The sequence below is a fragment of the Aptenodytes forsteri genome, unplaced genomic scaffold, assembly GCF_000699145.1.
Source record: "Aptenodytes forsteri isolate BGI_AS27 unplaced genomic scaffold, ASM69914v1 Scaffold54, whole genome shotgun sequence".
NCBI classification, from domain to species: Eukaryota; Metazoa; Chordata; class Aves; order Sphenisciformes; family Spheniscidae; genus Aptenodytes; species Aptenodytes forsteri.
In genome coordinates this window covers 5,572,442-5,586,400 of record NW_008796044.1, presented here as the reverse complement: position 1 = coordinate 5,586,400, position 13,959 = coordinate 5,572,442, and positions in this window count along the sequence as shown.

The following is a 13,959-nucleotide window of genomic DNA, read 5'->3' as shown; positions in this document are numbered from 1 at the left end:
GCGCTAAAAAGCGGGGAAGCCCCGCGGCGAGCACCGCAGCATCCACCTGCCGCCGAAGCGGGGCCAGGGGAGCCCGCCGCCCCCCCAGCGGCGCGTCCTGCCGCGGACGAGCGGCTCCCCCGCCCCCGGCTGCACCCCCCTGCGAGCCAAACACGCTGGCAGTGTTTCCAGCGGGATGAACAAATCGTGCCCCCCTCTCCCCACGCTATCAACGCCTGAAAACACCACGTTGTGCCTTTGAGAGCAAGTATCTGCTTGTTTTTTTGCTTCCAGGGGAAAAAAAACCAAACCCAAAACCCAACATCCTTTTGGGGGGTTGGGGGAATTCACCAAGACGTTTTCACCACCTTCTCCCATTTGTAACAATTGGAATTGCAGAGAGGGAGAAAATACACTTTTCCTGTTGAAACAGACCAGATTTGGTGTGTGTGATAAGTATGTCTCATTTGTGTATTCAAAAGAAAAAACCCCAAACAACTAAGTTAAAGAACATTTAAGCATTTGTTAAAATTACAGTCCCCCCATTTTTCAGCTTTCTGTTCCATGGCTGATGTTACAGAGCCACTCTCCCTGTTCACCAGTGGAGGTTTCTGTTCTCACACAGCTAGTCTGCTTCACTGCCAAACCTCTTGAAATATAGCCCTGAAAGGAAGATGGTGGATACTCTGTGAAGTGAATCATTCTTACTTTAGAAGTATAATAGGCAATTTTTTTTTTCTCCTGCAATCATATGATAAGAACAGGAGGTCTCGAGGTAACACACTTTAATCCTGCACTGTGAAACTCACCTGCAAGCGCTAACTTGGGACCACATCTGACACTCCTGATTTCTGAGCTGTTTCTGAGTCTCTGCTATTAATTACCATTACACCACAGAAATGTTTCATCCACCATGTCTTGAGTATGAACCAGGTATCAACAAGAACCTGAGGCTGAAGGCTGGTTATATTCAGTGCTGGACTGACAGGAATTTTTGATTTACACATCAACATAAAATCAGGGGCAGAAAAGTACCATATTTCCACAGGAATGTTAGAATAGTACACCCAAAGAATTCAAGCTATGCCAATATGTCTAGCATTTGTTCTCTGACCTGGTGTATGCACTAATAATCAGGGAACACTCATTCTGGGCCCAGAGTACCATTGTGCCACGTGTAGTGAAGCCTGCTCTCAGTCTGGCTATTCCAGCAAAAAGGAATGGAATGCATCTCAAACAAATTCAATACATATGGATATCATGGTGCATTATGTGTGGAAAATTAATGTATATCCTTGGCTTTTGGAAGTGTAAAGGCTCTGTTGAGCCATGCTTGGGATGATCCACATAACTCATTATTTTTGCTAGCTGTAAATGCACCACTGTCTAAATGGGTCTATACCACTAACACTTCCTTACCACCATTCCAGGCTCTGTGTGCCCAAACAAGTCTATGTGATAGGGGTATCATCATTATATATTGACACAGAGTACAAAGTCATACAATACTTTTCCTTTTGCAAATGGTTTCATGCTTTGCTACGCACTTTTGACAGTATCACTTTTTCTCTGACCACAGGGTTCTGGTCTATCTCTGTCATTCAAAATTTCTCAGCACCTTCAAAATGTCCCATTTATTTTAAGCAACTTGCCAAAGAAATTGTTCCCCTCTTTTTCTCACTTGTGTCTGTGTGTTTGATTGAAAAGGAGAGGAAATAACTGGTGCAAACACCAGCATTGGCAGGATGCAGAACTGTTCATGTAACATGTTTAAGGAATGCTATCTAAGATTTTGCGTGTCTTACAATGGGGAAACAACCTGGTTCCCAGCTGGATATGATACTTCCAGCTCTAAAAATATCTCAATTAGATTACAAGTACTATCATCTTGCAGAAAAGCCAGGAAAGATGGTCATGTTTTAAATGCCAATTGCAGATTGTTTTGATTCTTGGCTTTCAAGTTTAGGAGTGCAAAAGAATACCCCCCAAAACTGAAATACTCTAAATTAATGCCCCACAATCCTTGCTGACCAGCGTGTGACACTATGTGAGAAATCGGCTATAAGCAACATCATACTTTGCTTGTCATGTCAGCCCTTGACTGTAGCAGTATATTCCTGTCACTACAAGCAATATCCCAGGACATGTACTGAGAAGTGCTCTAAAGTGGCTTTTAAATGGTTTGCTGTAAATGTATAGATTATGCAAAATAAGCTTTCAGATGGAGTAAGAATTTCAGGATAGGTTCTCAGGTGATGTGATCACTCAAGTCAATGGACACAGAAGAGATGCTGATTTATGCTAGCCCAAGAACAGTAGTCCTGTATCACAAGTAATGTGAGTAACAAGGGCAATATCCCACTTAAAAAAAAAAAAATTCTTCTCATTGCACCTCAACAGGCTGGTATGAATACAGTTCTATGAAAGTGATGTTTCCTGAGTTTTTAAGCATTTGGGTAAGATGCAGTAGTATCAGAAACAGTCAGATGAGAGTTGTTTCCATGTATCAGATAAGATTTTATTCTCTAATTTACAGAAGAATGTTACTAATAATTTATTTTGATACATGATTCCAACTTCTGTAAAGCTATAAATTCATGTAAAATAAAACAAAACATAGTCAACCCCTGTAGAAATTTCCTGAACAAAGTTTCAATATACTTTATCGTGGTTTCACTTGTCATTTTAGGTCTTCAGATCTACTGTGTCACAGTCCATGCACTACCCACCATCCCATTAGCAATCAGCCTGTCAGCATAAAGATAGCTGTTACATCACACACACACACAAAATTATTCATGCAGGTGTACCTTGATTCTGCTTTTCATGGGCAATGGAATTCACTTTTGCATAGTGACAATCTTCTGGGATTTACAGGTTCATATTAGCTTCAACTACTGTATATCTAAAAGAAACCAAAATGGTAAAACTATCAACAAAAGCAATAGTGTATGACCTGCCAATTATACTGCTCTTGGCTCTTAAGAAATACGAAATGATCAGTATTGTGCAGAAACTGAGTCTGCTAAGTTGTTTAGGAAACAAGTACCACTTAATACGGCAAGAATTTCACTTAATTGCAAGAGAATAACAAATGGGAGGGGCGAGTAATAGTCTCTTATTGATTTACATCCTTATGTAGGACTTTAGTTGCTGGAGCTCATATTTTTTTCATTCTGTAACTCGCTGCATGGCATCCCCACAGGGTTAAAGTCACTATAGATAAGAACCTGCTCCAGATCATGACCTAGGTTGTACTTTATGAGTCAAAGACCTGCTGTATCTTTTAACAAAAATCTTTTGTGTAGCTTGGGTCTCTTATTGATTTACATCCTTATGTAGGACTTTAGTTGCTGGAGCTCATATTTTTTTCATTCTGTAACTCGCTGCATGGCATCCCCACAGGGTTAAAGTCACTATAGATAAGAACCTGCTCCAGATCATGACCTAGGTTGTACTTTATGAGTCAAAGACCTGCTGTATCTTTTAACAAAAATCTTTTGTGTAGCTTGGGATCAACAGATCTTAGATGTATATTGAGGAAGGCCTTTTAATGTGAAATTGAATTACAGATTTTAAAAAAAAAAAAAAGGAAGTAAAAGGTTGTGTGAGACATCCACAAGTGCTTTGATTGCAGACAATTGTTAGCAACTCAGTGGGGACTGGAGTGAAATACAAAATGTCTGGCACCTAGAATTATGATAGAATGAAATCTACAGTCCTCTTATCAAATCATGAAAGCACCACAAAAAGCCCTATTTCCTTCAAAGTGGTGGAATAAATTAGTTTAACAGCTATATAGACAGCAATTTTTGAATTCTTTAATTTTAGCTATGCTGGCACTTAGATAGCTAGGAAATATCTACAGTATACACATCCTTTGATAGGAAGGCAGGGCAGAACACAAGGAGTGATTTCATAGGGTAAGGATAGTAAAACACTTGAAAGACAGCACAAAGTGTACACCAAGATTATGTCACTCTGTGTCTAAATCTCGTCCATGCTGTTTGTGTAAGATTCAGCCCTGAAAGCAGATTGCAGAAACCTGTTATTAAATTAATGTAGTGGCATTTGTCTGCATCGATTGCAGGATTTGGTCTTCCTTTCTAAGCTCTCTTGGACAGAGAGTTGGTTTCCTAAATTTTTTATGTTGGGTAATACATTCCAGAATACTGCTATAAACAATATCTGAGGGTTCTGAAACGGTTAGGTTGGAAGCTTTTGGTGAAAAATAAAAATTGTTTTCTTTTTAAAGCCATTTAGCTTCAAACATCAGTCTTGGGTCTGGTATAACTGTATGCAAGTTTTAAGACTAAAATGGAAATCTACATATTCTTAGCTGGATTTTTCTTAGCTGGAAGGACTTCACTACTTCAGAAAACTCCTCCTCATTATTACCACTATCTTGACCAGGTGAGGGGACAACAGTGGGGAAAAAAGAAGTAGGAACTGAGACAGGAAAATTAAATAAGTAAATTAACAGGGAATATGAACAAGTAGTGAAGGGGGAGAGAAGAAAGAATAGTGGAGGCAAGTGTTATGCCATGGCACAATGAAATGTGAAGAGAGGAGAGACATTTCTTCAACAGGGACGCAAAAAAAAAAAAAATTACTGCTCATTTAAACTAACATGTAAAACGTGAAACAGTCATTCTATCTCAGGAATCAAACACGTTCCTACATCAATTCTTTATTCTCTAGACAAAGGGAGATTACTGAAAAGTGATCACTGAGACTCCTGACCTCTGTGATACCAACTATCAAACATGTTTTGATCCAGATGAAATATTTTGAGACTTAAAATTTATTTTTCCTGTAAATAAGGAAGCTACACAGGATACGTTCAATCTAACATGCCATTTGTAGTTGTAAAATATATTTTCACATGAAAAATATCTTAATGAAAGTAAATAAAACCCCAAGAAACCAACTGTGACCAGCATACAACAGCCAAAGCATAATCAGTGGATTCTATTTTAAGAATGCAAAATATTTTACACGTTTATTTAAAAAATACCAGTATTAAGCAATGCACTTTCTACTGCAAACAAGCACCTTGTATCTTCTGGTAAACAATCATCCAGGTTAAAAACTTAGCAATAGAAAGAGTTCAAGGAGAAGTGCTGTCAATGGATAAAACAATACTGTAACTGCTCTTCAAGCAGACTTTTTTCAGTAAGAACTAGGAGAATACAAGTTTGTATCTTACTGTAAAACAGATTACAGCTGTCCTTTTATTGGTGTGCTAGGAAAGGAGATGAAACTGCTTTCTGCAAACGTATAGCGCTATTACTTCAAGCCTTCTTGGAGAACAAATGGAGAACACACAGTGCTCCTCATCGTCCTTCACCTTCTTGCATGCCCACCCCAAATGTGCTTGTGTCAATATTCCTATTCGTTTCTTGCTATCCTAAAACCTCAACTTGTCCTAGTGAGGAGGAGATGTCCCACAGTGCTGCAGTAAGCATAAATACAGGTTTTGTAGCACATTTTGCCCCTGACTGATGCTTTCTAACTTTGTGCATGCAGGCCAAATGTTTCATGGAATCAATACTTGCTTTACCTGTGATCTGCCTCTACTAACAGGTGCTAGAAGGTAGAAATTTCACTGACATGTTTCTGCAATTACTAAGTCTGAATGGAATAGTTTTGCTGACGAGAGTGTTTTTATAGAGTTGCATTACCCTCTACAGAAAGGGTATTATTACTTAAATGGTATACCATGGAAAGGGACTGAGGGCCAGTCAAGATGGCAAGGCACTTGTCCAGCAAATGCAAAACCAGTGTTTCTACGTATCACTGAGAGCACTTGAAGAAGCAGCTTACACTTTATGGGTGTGTATGCATCAAAGCACATCTAAAGCAGTGCAAAATAGGTAAGACCAGATGAGTGAGTGAAGCACAAAAGTGGAATTTGAAAACACAAAATTAACTTCGTGTGGAGTACACAGGTGTTGCAAATCAGTCCTAGAGGAGATTGTAATAATCCTGGGAAAACAATTCAGAATGCTAGGATAGGGAAAAAAAACTCCAACACCCCCAAACCACCAACAAAACCAACTGTGGAATAATCCTGCTCAAGAAGCTATATACAGAACAAAACTTAGTAATACTGTCAGTATTTATCACTTTGCATCCAAGGAGCTCTCTAAAATACCTCAATGTTTCTGTGGATGGTTCTCTTTCATTCTCTCCTCCCACCCCGTTTTGTGCTCATACTTGGTAATTTACAAACAGTTATGATCTGGAAGAGATCTCAGTCATGCAAATAAGTAAGTTTCTACAATATTATTACGCCAATTTCACAGATGAGGTAGATGAAGCACACACTGGCTAAGCACCCAAGCCAATTCCTACTGAAATTAATGGCAAAATCCACATTCAGCTCAGGAACAGCAACATCAAGGCCCATCTTACAAAGCACTAAATGGTAGAAAACTGGAAGAGTGCCCAAGAGTCATGATTATTCAATAACTTCTTATCAATATGGTCTGTACCACATTTCCAGGGAAATTAAAAAGAAATACTTTGTAATTTTTATCTGGTGAAGTTCTAGATGGAAATGAAAACATCCTCAGGTTCTTACATGTTTTGAAGCTAGAGCTTCCAAAATAGAGGATGTGTCTTCTTGTAGAGAGGTCAAAGTCTGGTACAAGTATGTTTGGTCCTCAAACAGTGGTAGGGGGAGCTCAGAGAGGGTCTGAAGTGATTGTAAATTACCATTCTGAATTTGATTTGGGTGACCTCCTCCCTAATGTCTAGGGACATGTTGTATCTATCCCCCATATGCCAGCATAAGGTCACTTTAACAACTGGCATTATTGATCACTCTTCCAGACATGGACAGTTCAGTGGAATCTTAAACAAGGCAATAAAACTGTTTTCAGATCTGCTTTGAAGAATTGTGAATTGACCAGTCAGACCAAGAGTCTTGTCGCTGGAAACAGAACAGCAGCTCTGGGTAGTAATACTAATCATGGTATTAACTTTGTAAATTTATTCTCACAGGTGAAAAAAGCCCATATTTGATGTTGTTACACAGCAGACTCAAAGTACTGCTCTGAATTTTATGTCTTAATATGGCAATTTTGGACATCTCATGCTCATCAGGAGTAACTCTACAAATTTTACATCATTACAAAAAAAACAAACCCAAAAGTAGAGTTTAGAGTAAGACCTTCTCTGTATAGTAAAATAATTATGCATCTTCATTTATGTATTTAGCTTAACTTTGGCTACACCCAGCTGTTTAGCTCACTATGAAAAATTAAGTATACTGTAAGTAACTTCCACAACAAAGCTTGATAATCCTAACTCTATACAGGAATAACCTGTATGTCCATCATGCCTCAGAGTTCAAGTTCAAAAAGAGCTGGACCTGTCTTTCAAATATCTTTTAAGTTCTCGAGTTACACACTATAAATATGGATAATTTGCATCACCATAAGGCATCAAGGGTCATTTGAACATGTCAAGAAATTGAGAGCTAAACACTTTCTTCTGTAGTTTCTTGAAGTTTAAGTCCTGTTTAATTTTTTTCTGGGTTTGACCAGCTTCTTCCCAGCATTAGTCCCTATTATGACCTTTTACACTAAGTAAAAGATACAGTTGACACTGTCACAACTTATTGTTGAGGCTATGGATAAGAGTTCTTCTCTTTGCAGGGCAAGGCTGATGGATGTTGCTGTCATTCACTCGCAATTTTTTTTCTGAACCCATCAGTTTTCTGATGATGCTGTATGAGTCCATAGCCCCATGGGGGAACATGCCATATGCACAGGAGATTTGTCCATTACTGCCACACATAATTCTGCATTAATGACCTCTTTTTTCTTAAGATTATTACAATATAAAAGTTTATTATGATTCTAATTTATACTGCATCTACAATCAAAGTGATACTTTCACCGTTCCTTCATTTCAGACTTTGTTTTGAGGAAAAAAAGAAAAACAAATCTACATTCCATTTCCTTCTCCTATTTCATCACCTTCAAACATTCTCATAATACATTTATTTGCAACAACGAATTTATCTCTTGCAAGGAATGCAAGCACTCCACTGTCATTGATTTGAATATCCTCATTAGCAACCCTGCCTTTCTTTTAAGAAAAGAATTCTAAAATTCTCATTCCTACAGCCTATACCAGAACAGAAAAATGGTGAATAGTATAATAAATCCATTTGAAATAAATGCATTAGTACAATAAATAAATAAGTAACAAAATCTAAAACCATGAGATTTAAGGTAAGCTTCACAGGGTTTGAGAGAAAGTTTGCACTTCTGAAACATGACAAGATAAATATTTTCAGCCAATGACAAAAGACACAAATACATAAACATGTCTATGAAGAAAATCAGGGCCTGTATAAACATTTGGGAATATGTAGTGTGTTTACATTGTATATACATAGTTGACATGCATATACCATGTATCCTGAAAAGAAAAATGCAAATTACAAGTCAAAGGTGGTTTATTAATGTTACCTGAGGCTCTTCTTTGCATTGCCCTGATGCTAACAACTCTGTTAATGACTATGTACATCCAATACAGCACTACAGTATTTTGAAGGTCACACCAGTTTATATTGTCTTTTCACACTGCACTGAATATATGGTTCAGTATCAATGTGACATGAGAAGTGTGTCATGTCTGTCCTCCCCACTCCAACACTACTGCCTTTTTTTGCCTCCACTAGATGGGCACTGGACTGGTACATGAAACTTCTGGTTCTGTGCACCTGAGGGATAACTCTTATTCTAAGATGGTCTTTCCTGGGCCAATTTAGAGAGATTTCTAAGTAAAAAATGTTGTATATGTAGGTCATACATCAGAATCTAGATAGGTCCACACTACAGCATGATCCAGGTTGTAGAATATTCTTACAGTTGAGAGTGTTTGCTTGTCTTCAGAGAGATTAGGACGATCTGTAACAAAGTCTCTTAGGACAATTATCATACCAAATATAAATGAGTTGGATGTCACATCACAACATAAATTGCAAAGACAATTTTGAAAGTAATAAACAATTGCATCTTGGAACAGCTCATTCTGAAGCATACAAGAGAATAGGCTATTCTTGACTTTGCCTTAAGTAACTTTCTGAAATAATTCCTGTAAATAAGTATGATTGAACTGCTAAAGAAAAAACATAATATAATTAAATTTGACATGTTTTGTGAGATCAAACTAAGTGGTAGTTTGCAACACTGAAATTCAGGAGCTGGATTCTTTTTAAATGAGTCGGCTACAGCAGTTTGAAAGACAATGAAGTAAAAAGAATAGGAAACTAAATTCCATAGGAAGCAGCCTGGACACCATCCTGTTAGACAGTCAGGGGAGAAATCTGAAAACTCTTGTATACCAAAACAACAAAAATGAAGTGAACAGGGCAGGTACTGAAGTGGTTTAAATATAAAGTTTGTAGGCCTTCAAGCCACTTTTTCTGAATGGAACTTAAATTATGGCAGCAAGCAAGATTCTAAACAATGTCTGGCCAGGAGGTTACAATTCCGATATGATTACCAAAAATAAGAACAAAATACGGTAGAAAACAAACTTTGGAACCTTAGCAGAATGCATGTGGGATGTCAGTACCCCCAGAGATCTTTCAGTGAGAGAATCTTTTTTACTTAGTTCTTTAGACATAGTGAATACAAGATACCTATATACAGAAGTGAAGTAGAAAACAGCTTTTGAGGCATTCCCAAAGATAGAGATATCAAAAAATATAAGAGCAGTGGATGAAATAAGAGGAGGAATCACATTGTTATAAGAATTACATGACTTTATCCAAGAGTTTTGAAAGAACTGCCTAATGCAGTAACAAGCACTATCAGACAATCTATGAAACTCAGAGTTAATACCTTCATGATGTGTATACACCAGACTAGGTTTTGAAAGAACTGTATTTCTCTAACTCCTCAGAGTTCTTTGGAAAACTGGTAGATAATATCTGTAGAACTCCTCAAAGAGTAAGAATGTTCTTTCAGGTTAAGTCTGAACTGAGACATATATGGTCTACTACACGGATTCTAATTAAGGACTCAGGTATGCTAACATTATAGTAAAATCTTATGCCAAGCTTACTAAGATAAATAAAAAATAATATATATTACCACTTCAAAGTGTCTCCATCAGTCAGATGAAACATCTGTGAAAGGCTGAGACTTTCTCAAGAATAAATAGCTAGTCAAAAGTAGAAAGGGAAATACTTCTTGCCCTCTTTCCTGCTATGAATTCTGGACTGCAATTCACATATGATCATAGGATAAAACTTCCAAATTAGTTGCATCATGTAGTTTCACACCTTCCTTGCGGTTGACCATTAAAGTGGATAGACTACTATTACAAGTTGGGAACAGAAGACATATGATAAAACCATTGGTTTGGGTCATTCATGTCTAGATGCAGTATGCAGAGTACTCATGCTGGTTTTAGTTCCTGCTAGCTTTGGAGTCAGTCCATGGCTTACTCTTCCTCATGATGCGTAATTCAGGACAGATTTCTGTTGAATAATAGGGAAACTAAAATGTTTACAGTGGGCTACAAAAAGGTCTGTTACTCCTATTCCATTGAAGCCCTGTTTTGATCCTTTAAGAAAGATTGAAGTAGTGCATTGCCTCTGAATTTGTACCTTTCAAAAAAAACACATCTACACCATTGTATCTTTGGAGGGGCTTCCTGTGGAACTATGTTTAGTCTAGGTATCAGGAGCTCAGCTATAGCAGCACGAAACTCAGCGTGCACTAATTAGTCAGACTTCTCAGAAAGCACTTGCAGGCCACACTGAGCTCTGCCATGCTGCAGCTCACCACTGGTGTTTGAAACACATGCTAGCCTAAAAGTTAGCTTAGTCTTGTTGTAACTGCAGTATAGGAGACCCTGCAAAAAGATGCATTTTGCCCTTGCTTGTAGGTGTCAATGTGCTTGAAAACAAGACATCAGGCAGTTGAAGATGAATATAGGATATACACATATACTATATTATGTCATATCTTAATAATATCTTCTCTATATATGTATAGAGAGAGAATATATACCTATATCATGTATAATATTATATACACTTCTGGCTTTTTCTTTGCTTTGCTTCAGCTGAAAGTTGTATGTTATGCACAAAACAACTGAATCATGAAAAACAAAGGCATGTTATTTAATGCTTTTAGTGGAGACCAGCAATTATTATATTCTGACTGTTCAAGGGTGTTATTTTTGTAAACAAGAAAGAAACTAAATGAGCATAGAATTCATCATTAGGAAATGGTCTCTTATTCAATTAATACACATTCAAGAGAGCCCCATATGCATGTGCTCTCGTCAGTGAAGTACTGCAGGAAAATAGGAAGAGATCTCCCAGGGTGCAGCACACCCTGCTTTCTCTACCATATGCCTTCTAAATATGTTCCTCCGTGTCACTATACTCACAAGACAACTTGCTGATTCTTGGCAAATTGATTCTGATACATTAAAAACATATAATTCCTAAAGAATAGGCATTGATTATTAAAAAAACCAAACAACACCCCCCCAAAAAAAAAAAAAAACCAAACCCCAAACCCCAAAACAAACAAACAAAAAAACCCAAAGAAAAACACCCTTACAGAAGTGACCAGTGAATTCTGGCAATAGATATACACATTCAAAATTGTGGTGCTGTCCTTTGCTTTCTGGAGTAATTCCATCTAATGTCCCATTCCTTTCCAAGCTATGGCCTCAACAAGGTGCTGAAAACCAAAGCCTAAAAACCTCAAGAGATACTCCATGATGCATGAAACATATTAGTAGTATTTATTTGGATGAGGTACTACAGACACGAGTTGTTATAAATTTAAAGAAAGCATGACATAGATTCGGGGAAACCATAAGCTGTTTTGAGGTTAGCCTAAATGTGGATTAAAAAAAAAAATGTAGTGAATTTTCAAGAAGAATACTTTAATGTATTGCCCTTGTTTTGTTTTGTATAAGGCTAGAGGAAGTCTAAAGAGTTCAAATCATTAATAAGCTGTTGGTAAGTCACAGATTTTAAATAAAATACTAAAATTTACATTTACCATGTAAATCTTCAATGCTGTTCTATAAAGTTGTGCAACAAATTGGGTAGGAAGCTTTGTTCCTAAAGAGAGACTTTTAAAGGCCCTCCAAATAGCCACAGAATAAGGAATTATTAATTAAGAGGAGATGGGGAGGTAGAGGATAGGGGAAGAAGAAATAAGTGATTTATATAAAACTCAAAGTATATTAGCACATTTTAGGGGGGGGGGTTATAAAAAAGAATAAAGATGAACTGAGGTGAAGGAAGGTTGGATAAAGGTAAAAGTAGCAATAAATTAACATCTACAGGTGAGAACTGAGATTAGAAATTCAAGAGTTGAAACATTAGCAATTACTATTAGAAACTCTTTGATAACTGAAGAGGTATCAGTTGATTGGAAACCAGTGATTTGTTTCAGTACTTAGAACAGCTTTCTTAAAATTATTTAAAATAGATACACATCTGCAAGTTCTGCATATCTTTACTGTGGGCTTTAGAAACACAAATTTCAGTTTGTGTCTTGTCTATTTGCTTCCTAAACTTAAAATGAGTAGGAACGCTTTTCCCAACAACTCAGGGAACCTGAATTTCTAACTACACAGCCCATGGATCTCCTAAGAACTGCTTGGATTTGGGGAAAACAAAATGGTCTAGTGCTTAGTATTGCTTTGTCCAGCCATAATTCCCAGAATACTTTGTTCTGTTTTATCTGAACTTCTGCAGTCAGTGACATCCTAATTACTAACTGTCCTGAAAAGTGCTCTTAAAACCAGTTCTATGATTTGGCAAGTTTCATTGAGCCCAATGGGCAGAAATAATAAAGAAAAAAGAAAAATAATGTGTGTATATATGTTCTGTATGATTCAAGAAACAGACTTGGAAATAGACACATTCATATGACTGCATATTATGTGATATAATAAACTTTTTTTTTTACAATATGAAACAATTAATTTTTAATACAGAACCTTTTTACAAATGGCTGTTTCAAAATATGAACAGAAAAGTCCATCTGCAAATATGATAGATAAATCAGGGAACTAGTGAATATTCGCTGGGTAGATACGATTTACTTTTGTTGTTCTCAACAGAGTCCATCAAAATCCACCACATACAATGTAGAAAAGATGGGATCTACGTTAAGAAGATTTTAGCATTTAGAAGGCTCAGTATAAATCTTTTTGCAAAGTAAATCAAAAGCTAAGACATTGCATGTTATAGTGAAGGGACTCTAAGGAAAATTTCAGCTAAAACTTGACAGTGATTCCTGCCATAATATCCTAACTCTTAGAAATTCATCATGTCCATTTTAAGAAATTCAACCATGTTATAAATCACAGATGAATGGAGCTGTCTTATTGTTTATTCATAACACCTCACATAATATGCAACACATTTTATTTATCTTGACTTAAATTCTAAACAAACAAGGCTTTAGTTGTTCTAAAATAATGTATAATAACAAAATATGCAGTGACAACTGATAGCATCAACAATACAGTGTGTTGTTGGAGAGTTATTTTTACTTTTTTTTCCATCTTTGAGGAGTAGCTTTCTGTTCCTCAGAAAAATACGCAATTGGACATTTGAATCTGAGGCATTTATTGTACATACACAGATAAATCTGCTAAATGTTACACTCCTTTCAGTAAGTTTCCACCTATACTCAGGGTCTGAAGATGCATCACATTGCATTTTTGCCACATATATTCACTGACATGCTGAGATCACATTTGTATGTTACCAACATTGTGTCTTAACTTGCTGTCTTTGACATCAGTGGGTCCCTGGCCTTAAGCCTTCTTCAATACTCAAAATTTCCCAGGTAACAAAATTCCCATTCAAACAGTTTACGAAAGTGATCACCTTTAACAATAGACAGTAATGTAAAAGACTTCCCATTACACTGTTCAAAGAGATTGGTATTTAAAGACATTTTTTAAATT